The 13,121-nt window shown below is 32.6% G+C and overlaps 1 long non-coding RNA gene across 1 annotated transcript; it reads left to right on the top strand.

The window, feature by feature from the left end:
• The first annotated feature begins 421 nt into the window (after nt 1-421).
• On the top strand, nt 422-1,146 carry LOC131611866 (uncharacterized). The gene is made up of 2 exons (XR_009287214.1): nt 422-745; nt 912-1,146. It is a non-coding gene; the product is annotated as an uncharacterized LOC131611866 (long non-coding RNA).
• The last annotated feature ends 11,975 nt before the right edge of the window (nt 1,147-13,121 follow it).

A 13,121-nucleotide genomic window follows, 5' to 3' on the forward strand; every position in this document is an offset into this window, starting at 1 on the left:
CTTTGATGTACTATAATTTGGTTCCATTTTTATTAAAAATATTGGAGTTTTGGAGTGAAATAATTCTGATTTAAAATATAGCAAAATGTTCCGTAGGTACATCTACGAAACACTTTATTTTTAACACGTTTCGTAGTTGTACCGACGAAAAAAACAAAAATTTTAAATTAAAAGGTGCTTTCGGATGTGTATCTACGAAATCAAAGATCATAATTAAAATTTTGACAGATACATATTGCAGAACCAAATCTTATTCTAACAATTATCAATTTAATTATAAAATATTTTTCTTATCATAAAAAATATAGTTATTGAAATAATAAAATATTTAATTTTCTTATAGACAAGCAAATCTTCAAAAGGGATAAATAAATAAGCCAAGTTTTCCTTCTAGAGAGGCGCATTAAAAAAAGCACTATAATACAAATCTATACATGTCGCTCTCACTATTATTTTTTAATTAATAATATAAAAACATCAATCATGTGGCTACATACTTTCCAGGCAGCATCCCCATCCTGCAAGTTTAGAATCTTTTTAAATCTCCAAACTCATATCACTTCTCCATAGCTTGAACCTCTAACTCCGAGGCTTCACAAGCTCATCAAAATCACTACAAAATTATAGATCAAGGTATCAAATATGAAGCCTCATATTCTCATGGTGTTAATCATCATGCTTGTTTCGATTTCTCATAAGCCATCACTTATAGAAGCAAGGACACTTTCCCTAATCTCAAATCAAGGTAGTTTATATAGTAATATTTATAATTATTAATTTTTACAACTTTTGTCTCTTTTCTTCCGTAGGATCTGATTTATTTGTACTTGGCATGTATTATTAGTTTGCTGATTTTATTTATTAATTTACTATGTTCTTATTTTTCCTCTTTTTTTGATCTATAAATTCAGGGTACTCAAAGATTTTTGCAACACTTGGAGTTGTTTGCAAATGTTGTGATGGAGTTGGTAGTGCTTGCACTAGTACTTGGACAGAATCTTGCAAGAACTTGGAATGTTTACCTTGGAAATCACACTAGTTATTTTTTGTGATTTTTCCTAGTCTTATATTTTATGTACCTATATATTAAGTTTAGGAATATCATATATATACCTATAAATTAAAATATGAAGTTTGTGTTCTAAATGGTTAATTAGAGTTTGTAACAAACTTTTATGTGTTGATCATAGTTTCTGGTTTGAAACAAGTCAATGGATATGATATTCTATATAATCACCACCATATGTCTATTGCAATTTGCTTTACTTTGAAATTAGATCAAAAATAAAAAATTGTACTAGGTAGTAATCATTTTTCATTAGATGATAAAAAAAAAAATTACTAGTATCTTTTAATTCAACAAAGGTTGACTAGAAAGTTTAGAAGGGTTTAGATGAAAGATACTATGTGTGTAGTTTTAGTTTAAGGTTTTGATGATTTTGTATAATTATGAAGTGTGAACTTTGGTGTGTATGGAATCACTCTAAACATGACTAAGTCCTGGTGAAACAGTAATGATGAGTTTATGATTATGTTGAAATTAGTATTAATTGAGAGATATACTTCATTCCTTAACAAAATAAATTTTAAATTCTTATGTCATCTAATCTAATTGTAGACTGACATAAGCATGTTAGAACACAAATACGGCCTCACATAAACATGGGCCTCGGCCCCACGAAAGAACTACCACACAAGAGAACTCTCATCTCCAAAATTAAACATGACACTCCCTCATATTTTCTTAATATAAAAAATATCCTGTCAAAAAAAAAAATTTTTTTAACTAAATTTTTGGTATGTATAAATTTCTTATAATCATTTGAAATTTCTTATAATCATTTGAAATTTCTGGTAAATTGCAATTATTTCTAGAAATTTTAAAATCTACCATTTTGATAGTGTATTGACACAATTTTATTAACGATTAGGATTTTTCCGACGGTTTTGTAGGGTTGTGATTTCGTCAACAATTTTGTGTGGTCTAGAATGAAAAAAGAAAAAAAAAACCGAAAAAAAATTAGTGAAAGAAGAAGGTACTGGAAATTTTGAAAATTTTGGAATTTTTCAAAAAAAAAAAAATTAGTGAAAGAAAAAGGTAACGGAAATTTTGAAATTTCGACAATTTTTCAAAAAAATTTGAACTACTAAAATCTCAAAAAATTTCGGTAATACAACCTTAAAAAACCCTATTAATTTTTTGTAAGAAATATCGAAATATTCATAATTTCTGGTAATTTCTCTCGGAATTCTAAAATTTCTGAGAGAATCTTTAGAAATTTCCATTTTTTCGGTATTTTACTTGCTTTTTCTGAAGATTTTCTGGTATGAACTTGAAATTTCCGGTATCGCCCTAGAGATTTGAAAAATGGAAACTTTGAGTAGAGTTATTATGGTCTTTTCCTTCAATTGGGGGGGGGGGGGGTTGCGAGGATCAACTATGGCGGTGGCGTTAAATCCCCACCACACAAGTACCATCCTTTAATGGGCCTTAAACCTAGCTCATTCTCTATTGATCTAAACCCAAACAATTGATAATACTTACTATAGCCACCCTAATTGAAAAGGAAACTTGTTTGCCTTCACATCTTCACTAGTTGTGGGAAAGGCATGACCAATAATAATTTGTCTTCGTATCCTAGTTCATTATGAGATTGGCATTATCAATCATATTGTGCAATCATTGTCTAGAAGACCGATCACACAAGGGTTTAACATGAAACAAATAATCTCATTCTTTCCTTACCATTCATAGTTCTAATAATGGCACAAAGCCAGTAGAAATGCCTCACCCATATAACCATATATCCTGATTCATGGTTCGTAGTGTATTGCTAGTAGGACCCCCACCCTGAGTTCAACAAAAGAAAAATGGGCACCCATCGTGGGATTAAGTAAGAATAGTCCCTCAGTCACATAAACAGTTGATTCCGTTGAAAAGATGACATGAAGAACACCACATGTGGAAAGTAAGGTCCTAATCATAACTCGAGCCACTATAGATGACTTAGGGCGACAAAACAAGGTCCTAATCATATGATGAGTTAAAGGATTCCCAACTTGTGTGCTAAGAAACATGGGATGCACCAATCCCAAAAAACTTCAAACATTCCCCACCTTACCACTTTCATCAAAAGTTTCAACCCCAAGAAAACTAGCATTAATAATCACATAATCTATGATTATTAGAGTGGCAGAGCCACTTAAGTGCAAACTCCTTTCAAGCTTTTGGAAGGAGACATCACTCAGGTGGTTCATGAGCTTACCTCGAAACTCAGTCTTCAGGTAATTTGATATTCTCTAGGAAATTTATGCTTCACTTTTTTAGAAGTAAACTGTAAAAGATGACAACAAATGACTTAATCAATGTTTGCAAATTAAGGGTGCAAAATGGCTCTGATTCGAAGAGAATTCATGTTTTGTCCATTATTTTTTCCGAGCAAAACCAAGATTTTAGATCTGCACCATGTACTATGTGACACCCTAAACCCCAAATCTCTTTTTTCATACATATAAAGTGCGGAATAATTTATATAACAAATAGCATATAAAACACAGGGTATCACACATTACTCATACCATACATTAAAAAATTCCCATACTTGCGCAACATGTTCAAGATTCACAATAAACCATCAAAACCAAAACATAATATTCTTTTTAAAAACAACCACATTCTTGATGTCATTGTACCATAACTTTATTTAGATTCAATCCCTAATTGACTAACATATATCAGTAGCACAACACACATAACTAAGATGGCCTTTTATACCATCGTCACTAGATTGCCTCAAATGAAAATACTCTTAAGTCTCATCTTAAGTGTATCATGTTCAAATGTACATCATGCAAACAAGAAATTGAAACGGGTGAGAATACTTTTTACAAAAATAAACGGTATAGAACGATAATGTAATACAATGCAAACATTCACAATCATCATTTCAATATAAAAAAAATACCACATTAATTCATACAATCACAAAGCAATGCACATGAATGCCATGCAATACACGCTAATCCCTGCTCTGTATGTATGTAGTACCAAATAGTGAACTCATAATATATTCACGGAAGTACATGCAGGCTACACCGAATACCACGACACTCTCCTAGACATCCGTAGACCTACAATGTATAGGAGTACATGTGTTCTACATTTGTACCACGACACTCTCCTGAGTTCCACAACTTAGAAGTACTTGTGAGCAACATATGTACTACTTCACTCTCCTAGACGTCCATAGACATGCAATTCCTAGGGGTACATGCGAGCTACATCGTACTAGAACACCCCCTAAAACTGGACCTACTTTCACACTAGTATGATGCATGACAAAACATTAACAATAATCCTTCCAAACCCCCTTCCTATTTTGAAAGCATATGTTTGTATTCTCACATAAGGGCTTCACGATGATTTATTTGGAACACAATTCAATCAGTGTCACATAAGGACTTCACATTGGCTAGTCACATAAAAACATCACATCGATTCATCTCAATCATCCCACCCGCAACCCGAACCCGAGACAACGGGTGAAAACCTGAGTTGATTGGGTTTGGATTCGGGTTCGGGTTCGGGTGCCACCGATATTTCGGGTGCGGGTTTGGGTAGTGTGAAACCCGCACCCGAAACTCGAAATCACACTCACTTATATATATATATATATATATATATATATAATACTGTGGAAAGTTGTAGGAAAAATGTATTTTATGTATTTTGCTGTGGGTTCGGGTTTGGGTGAAAAAACCCGAACCCAACGGCTGTGGGCGTGAGTGTTATTTTGCCACCCGAACAACATTTGGGTTTGGGTTCGGGTGCCGTTTTCGGGTGCGGATTTGCGTAGTGTGAAACCCGCACCTGACCCGACCCATTTCCATCCATACTCATCATGATACAACAATATCATTAAACTTTATCACAGGACGGTTTATTTCATTAGCTTTCCAACATAACATGCCGCACTTCAAACGGACTTACGAAACTCAAGTTATGCATGGAACAAGACAACCAATACCGATTGAGACTTGACTACGCTTCTATATAGGAACCAGATAACTGCTAGTATTTTAGCATTCCCAAACCCCATTTCCTTATTTTTAGCGGAAAGTTTATCGCGTTAGCTTTCCGATGCAACTGACGGCACCTCAAACGGACTTACGAAACTCGTGTTACGCATAAAACAAGACAAGCAATATCGGTTCTAAAATTTTCCGCAATTTCATACGAGTGACAAAATAAGATTTTTCCACAAATATCAAACAAAACATTCACATAAAAATTGTTTTCGAATATAACTCAACAGTTCAACCATTCATCAAATTTATCCAATTCAACAATTCATCCAATACAACAAAACACCCATAACATACAAATTTTACCCCAATTATGAAAACCCAAAAAACCAAATTCAAGGTTTCTAACTAGAATGCACATGGAATTAAAACATTCTAATTTTTTCAATTACGAAAACTTAGAGATCAATTTCATATTCCTTTATGTCGTACGGTTCACAGCGAACCCTATACTATGGAACAACTCCATAAGGACATATCCGTACTAGGGTGATGGTAAACCCCACTAACTTACAACCTATATACCTTTTCTAAAACAATATTCCTCGTTACTTTGAATTGTTGTGAAGAAATTGATCTTGAGCTCTTAAGAGTGGATGAAATCACTCTTTTTCTCTCCTAAAGTTTTCTGCCTCTTTTTCCCTTTTCTTCCAAATGATACATGGTTTCCCTTTTTTCCTTTCCGGTCCCTTTTCTCCCTCCGACTCTCCTTTTTTTTATAATATTTTTCTTATTTTTTTAATTATTTCCTAATTCTTGTTTAATTTTACTTAACGTTTCAACCCTTCATTTTTCCACTAACTCTAACTCTCCCGCTTTCTATTCCAATTACTCTAACCTTTTCAATAATAAAATTATAAAAATTAATAATAATAATAATAATAATAATAATAATAATAATAATATTAATATAATAATAAACCATGTCATTTAAATAATAAAATACTAATAAATATCAAAATAATAAAGATAATAATTAAAAATCATGCCCGTTTTCCAGCCCTACCGCCAAGGGAATTATTAATGAGGCTACTAATTAATGAGGCTACTAATATGGTTTTTAATCGTAATGGAAAGATATTTGTAGGAACATTTCAAAACGAAATGAACATCGATCACTTCAATGAGTGCCTAGCATTGAAGTTGGTCGATAACATGTCAACAAGCATAATGCTACATCAAAGAAAAAATAAATAGGGGTGCCAAGCCAAAATCTTCTAACCAAAACTACTCATCAATGAGAAAAGAGAGACAATTGAAGAACAATTCAAGCTATAGGTCAGACATAAGAAGGCCTTATGATTTTCTAACAACATTACTAAACATTCGGAGGAGCCAATTACTAAGAGACATAAATTTGATAAATGATACACCCAAACCAAAGAGCTAGATGAACCCAAACATAAATCTTTGGTGTGTTAATTATCGGGTTTAAGGATACAACTCATGAAATCATTTTCAATTTATAAAAGGAGATTAAGAGGTTGATCCTACAAGTATATTTAAAGAAGTACATAGAAGAATCGGGGTTAAAAGCATGTTCATACTAAGAACAAGCCAAACAAATTAGGTCGTGGTTACCCCAAAAGAAGAAAAAGACCAACATAATAAGAATGTCTACTACCAACCTTGGAAAACCATCAATACCTTATAAGATACTTTCTTAGGAGAATGTGAGCCCACTTCATCAAGAATATGGTACACAATGAAAGTAAATAATGTGTAGAAGCAATACGGGGAATAAATACTCCCCTAAACCCCTTACCCCGCCTTATCAATGAGAGACCAAGAAACCTATTCCCCATGAGGACGACTCAACGACGATAGAAGTTAATATTTTAAATTGGGATGTAAGAAGGGTCTTAATCGACTTGGACAACTAAATTGACATTCTATATTGGAATTCTCTCGAAGGATTGAAACTATCCCCAAAACTTATCCCACTATACCAAAGAGGTTTTATGGATTTTGTTGGAGATCAGGTCAATGTCAAGGACTCCATTACCCTTAATACCAATTACTAACAAGGTAAACATTCTTATTTGGTGAAGGTTCACTACCTTATTCTAAACAACCATTTTATTCATACAATAACATGATAGCCATGTCCATCTTCAACATGCTAGGAGCACTCATGTCTACTTCATACTTTATATCTAAAGTTAAAATACCCTTAAGAAAATAACAAAGTCGACATAGTAAGATAAGATCAAAAGGTCACTAGGAGGTGCTACCATAATAATCATAAGTTGAAACCTACAAAGGTTAATAACCCATCTCCCCCACCAATGTCCAACTCTAGAGACATCAATTTCACATAAGATAAAGACAACATGGATTTGTGAAGAGATTTTGGAGAATTGAGAATACTATTTTTCCAAAATACAAAGAATATCAAAATAGGTGAAGTAACACATCGAATCACTAACCAGGGAACAAGCTGAATGATGAGGAAACTAAAATCATGGATTTATCAAGGAAGAACATGAACCACTTACTTTAGAATTCATTTAAGATGATTATTATAGAGGAAAGCATAATAAGATACAAGCTAGCCATTATCCCAGTTGTGAAACTCGTATCCTAGAGAAAATGGAGAATGGGAGAGGAACAAAGGAATATGGTAGGATAAGAAGTTACAAGTTGAAACAAGCTAACTTTATCAGAGAATTAAAGTATCCATCATGACTAGAAAGTGTGGCATGTTAAAGAATGCAACCAGAAAAGTGGAGAACGTGTTTGGACTGCACTAACTTGAACACATCGTCCTCGAAGGACCTATTTCATTTTCCAAGCATAGAAAATTTGATATATGAAGCAGTAAGATGCAAAAACTTGACTTTTACAATATGCCATTTCTAACAAAACCAGATAAAAATGGACCTATAATACACCCTATATTGGGCGAGTTTACGAGAATGCGGCGGTCTAGAGGGGGTGAATAGACTTCCTTTAAAAAAGATTGGTTTGAAAAATTCTTTAATTTCAACAATTATAGGAGTTTAAAAGCTATTTGGTTAATGGAAACATAATGTGTATAAAATTGATTATGCTTATCATAATATATACACACACACACACACAGAACACTTTAATCGGTGTCTAAAGATAAAAATTGGATCAAATATATAACTAAATGAATTAATAGATCTATTGTATTATGCTTATCTTACATGAGAAGTATAAGTGTACAAAACCAATAGAGTTTGAATTCTAAAACCATAATTTTGAGTCTTAATCAACAATTAGAGAAATTTGCAGTACATATCTAACAAAATCTACGCTTATACACAAAATTGTTATTAAGGAAATAAACCTAACAACACGTGGTTCTATGAAAATGATAAAAAGAACCTAAACATGTAATTATAAGAAATTAAAATACAGGGAGCTTGAGATAGAGAAAGATAGAGAAATAGATAAATAGAGAGAGAGAGAGAAGAGTACACCGAATATACAATAGTTCAAATATCATTCTCGCTAAGTCACTTCACTCTCCAATGGTTTCTCATTGAAATTTTTGGTATTCCACTATAATTTTTTATAAAATTACAAAATGTTCAGTATAATCACTATTTGAATAAAGCCAAAAATATAAAATCTTCAATTTGATTCCTCGTTGACTTGTACGTAATATCTAACACAATATTTTTATTCTAAATCATCTGAAATCTTCTTGCTCCAAGAATGTTGCTCCAAAGTCTCTGTTCTATAGCAATCTTTACTTGATCCTACCGGTATCATGAGCCTTGGCTTGTTTGAAGATTGATAAGAACTCTCTATTTGTTTATTAGATTTCTCATAACACTACCAATGTATTTATAGAGAGAAGAACCTCATTCTTTTTCATTGTTCTTGTCAAAACCATCAACAACATACTCAATTTGCAAACCTCTGAAATATCAAGAAATACTCAATGAAATATTAATCACAAAACAAATCCTTATCGCATATCTCACATCTCGAAGACGGGAGTTAGATCCAAACAAAAATGGATAAAGAAATAGGTAGAAGATGAAAGATTTTATTTGCAAACACTCAAAACCATATTCGAAACTCTTTTGAAAATGAGAGACCAAGTGCGTTGTGAAATTTCAAATCAATAGTGGAAGTGTATGTTTTCTAAAATTGTGAAAGGTTTTTAGAGAAAATGCTTGTATATGTGCTGGAGATCTAGCACATAAATAAGAGAAAAATGATGTTTGATTCGAGTCATAAGTAAAAAGTATAATTTAAGTCAAGAGATAAACTGATTTGAGTCAAGATTCAATAAGTAACAAAAAATAACTATGTGATTCGAGTCACATAGTTTGTGATTGGAGTCATAAAAACATGTGTTTCGAATCAAACTTATAGAACAAAATCTCATAGAGATGCAGTCTTTTGCAATTTGAACAAGGTAGTCTGTTATTCAAATCAAGCTCATGTGATTCGAATTATGGATGTTATGAATCGAATCATGGCAAAATCAAAATAGTTCTTAGACATTCTATAACCCAAATTTGAGTCACTAAAGTATGTGATTCGAATCAGACTTATAGAATATCAATTTTTGCAAAATTTAAAGTGTTTATCAGATTATAACATTCTCATGACTTGAACCATTTTCAAAATTGGTTATTGATCCAAAATTTTGATCAACTGACTTAGAAGCATATTTCTTATACCATAATCAAACATTTTTATTTATGCAAGCATAAAAACATTTTTAAAAATTCAACCCTAAGGTGCACAATCATGTGAAGAGATTCAATAAAGTTAGACACAAAAAAAATCTAAAAGTCATGCAATAAAAACATAAAACCTTAAAAGGAAGATGCAATGCAACTTCACCCTATTCAAAACCTTCATGAAGAACACATGCAACTACCATTACAAGGTCATATTCTTTGGATTTAAGAATGCTTATGCAGAATATCAAATAATGGTGAATATGATTTTTAAAGAGCATATAATGTAAATATTAGAAGCAACCTAAGGGGGATGGGTGAATTAGGATCGCTTCGTTTTTGTGGTTTAAGGGCTAATTTTTGAAAGAAAAAAAAGCTTATTTTTTTGGAAGCGGATTTATGGTTATTTATCTGGTTCATAAATGATAATGAATATTGTGTAGAAATAATTTAGTGCAGAAAGTAAAAGTTAAGAGAAGATAAGAACACAACAGAGTTATCCCGATTCATCTTCTCCAATAGAAGGCCAGTCTAGCCCCTCAATCTACTTAGAGGATTTTCCACTATGTATAAAAATTACATTACTAGTCTCACTCTAAGACTTTTCTCAAACAAACTTCTAATACACAGACAAGAAAACACACCACTTTCTAATTGCAAACACTTTTCACCAACACACCATGATGAACAAGTAACACTAAATCTTAGTTGAGAAATTGAAGAATGCATTAGGTTGTATGAATGTTAAATCCAAACTTTAGGACTGTAGACTTTACTTCTCAATATAAAAATTGAAATGTATATCACTTTATGCTCATATGGTTTCAAGGTTTGGAAACTTTTTCTAGTTTATGAAAGTTTGAAAAGTTTCAAAAACTTAGAAATATGATGATCACTTGAAAATAATATTTGAATTATATAAATGAGATGTTTAAAGTTATTAATTTTTTTCAATTGTAAATTAGTATTTTTACAGATATAGAAACCTATGAAGCAAGATACATACCAGTTGAGAAAGGCACCATGAACAATTACATAACATTGCCATATCATTATTTCATGAAAAAGTGTGTCTGAACATGTGGTAATTAATTACTCAAGCGACTTAATCGATTATGCCTTTCCAATTATTAAAATATTTGAACTTCTTAACTGGTAATCAATTTCTGACATCTAGTAATTGGTTACTGGCTCTGTTTTCTTTGAAAAATCTCACTTAAAGGCTTTGCTTCAATTGTTTCTATGTTTTAACTTCGAAAACAAGTTATCTTATGATTGAATGAAGTTTTATGAGACTTATAAGTGATATAAAAGATGAATAATGATATATTAAAGATAAAAACAAGCTTAACCTTGATTTAGATTATCCTTAGCATTTTGCTATTGGTCATTTGTTGTCCTCGTTTTTCTTTTCTTTTTTGTGATATTTTTATCTTCATCAAAACTCAGTTAAGTTCCTAGAAGAGATCTTCTTCACATATATTAAGAAACTTAGAAGTATACATAAATGATATGGTAGTAAATACAATAGGAATGGTATAGCCACAATAGGGACATGAAAGAGGTATTGGGCTAGGTAAGAAGGTACAACATGCACTTTAACCCGAAAAGTGTTCAGTTGAGGTGTAGTTATGATTTTTTTTTTGAGCTTCATGTTAACAAACCGAAGAATATATGCCAACCTGGAAAAATTTATTGAAATCATTGACATAAAGGGTTCGTTCAACATAAAGTAAATTTAACAAATTACAAGGAGAACAACAACGCTATCGAAATTCTTATCCTCATAGGAGAGAAATAATTCCACTTCTTTGCAAAACTCAGGAAAAGATAGAAATTTTCCTGGATACAAGTTATTATCTTTGTTGGATGTAGTCTTTTCAACTTTGTTGGTGTAGTTTTCTCCTTCTATGCCTAGTAGAAAAAAAAAGGCTAAATACCCTTTTTGGTCCCTTAAGTATACCTCGGGGTCCATTCTAGTACTTCATCTTTAAAAAGTTCCAAAGTGGTCCTTTAAATGTTCAAAAAGGTCCACGTTAGTCCTTTCCGTCCATTTTTCTCAAACAGCGTTAACTTTTGCTTAGGTGGCATCTGACGTGGCACATGTTTGTACGCATGGCATCTATTTATCATCAAAGTAATCAAAATTATTATAAAAATTCCAAAATTTTGTACCTAAGTTGGATTTGAACCCAAACCACCTTACATACAAGAGAAACAACTTACCACTACATCACTTAATAATTGATGTTTATCTTACACATTCTTAATTATTTATTATTAACTTTCTCATTATTAATTAACAATTACAATTTTAACCATTCTTCTTCATCTAGTAACAAGAAAAATCATGTTGACATAATATCACTACTGCACTAATTTTCACCTGCAACCACAACCATTTATGAACATAACATAACAACAAAATCCAGTAGCCAAAGCTGACATTCCACAAACATAAACTCTATCAAACAAATAAAAAATCACAGTATAACACAATCACAAATCATATGAAGCAACATTGTGTTTTTTTCTTTTCTTGTAGAAACTATAAAAAAAAAGACAAGCAATAAGATTCGTCAGCCTCCAACCAGAAGCTATCCTTTGTCTGTCGGCCGCTATCCTCCGACCACACGCACAACCGCTGCAAGATGTCTCGCCGTCGGCACCATCAAATCAGCCCACGCAGTCCATTAAGATTCGTCAGCCTCCGCTGTAATCGCGCCGTCCCTGGCCTCCCACAACACAGTGCTCCGATCCATCGGTTCAAGCTTCAAACAATTCTTCTTCATTCAATTACAATTACAGAGTAAAAAAAAATGTTGTTCATTATTTCAATTTGAAGGGATGGTGTTGTACAATACTACCGAAACAGAAGCCTGTGAACTTGAAAATCAATTGGAAGAAGCCTATGAATTCTAAATTTGAAAAAGGGCAAAGATTTAGGGTATAAGTTTAGGCATAATCTTAGTGCCATGGTCGAGTTGGATCTGAAATTGCAACTATGGCTTCCAACTACAAAAAATCAAATTGGGGAAAAACTGTCAAAAGCTAGGTTTAGCAATATTAAGCGCACTGCATATTTTGGGTGGGTTTAAAAATTGAATCTTTGTAAAAGAATAAGTACTAGAAATAATTAAGCATGTGATTAATATTATAGTTTGATGGTTTTGTATATCTTGATTTTTGATTTTTTAAGAATCTGTACTAAAAGTAGGGGTGGCAAACGGGCATGCCCGCCCCGTTTAGGCCCGCCCTGCGAAAGCCCGCAAAAAAACGGGGCGGGGCGGGCATTTTTGAAGATGCGGGCCTAAAACCTAACCCCGCCCCGCAAAAAAGTGAGGGCGGGGAAAGCCCGCGGGCATT

Source organism: Vicia villosa, linkage group LG6 (assembly GCF_029867415.1).
Source record: "Vicia villosa cultivar HV-30 ecotype Madison, WI linkage group LG6, Vvil1.0, whole genome shotgun sequence".
In the NCBI taxonomy this organism is placed as follows: domain Eukaryota; kingdom Viridiplantae; phylum Streptophyta; class Magnoliopsida; order Fabales; family Fabaceae; genus Vicia; species Vicia villosa.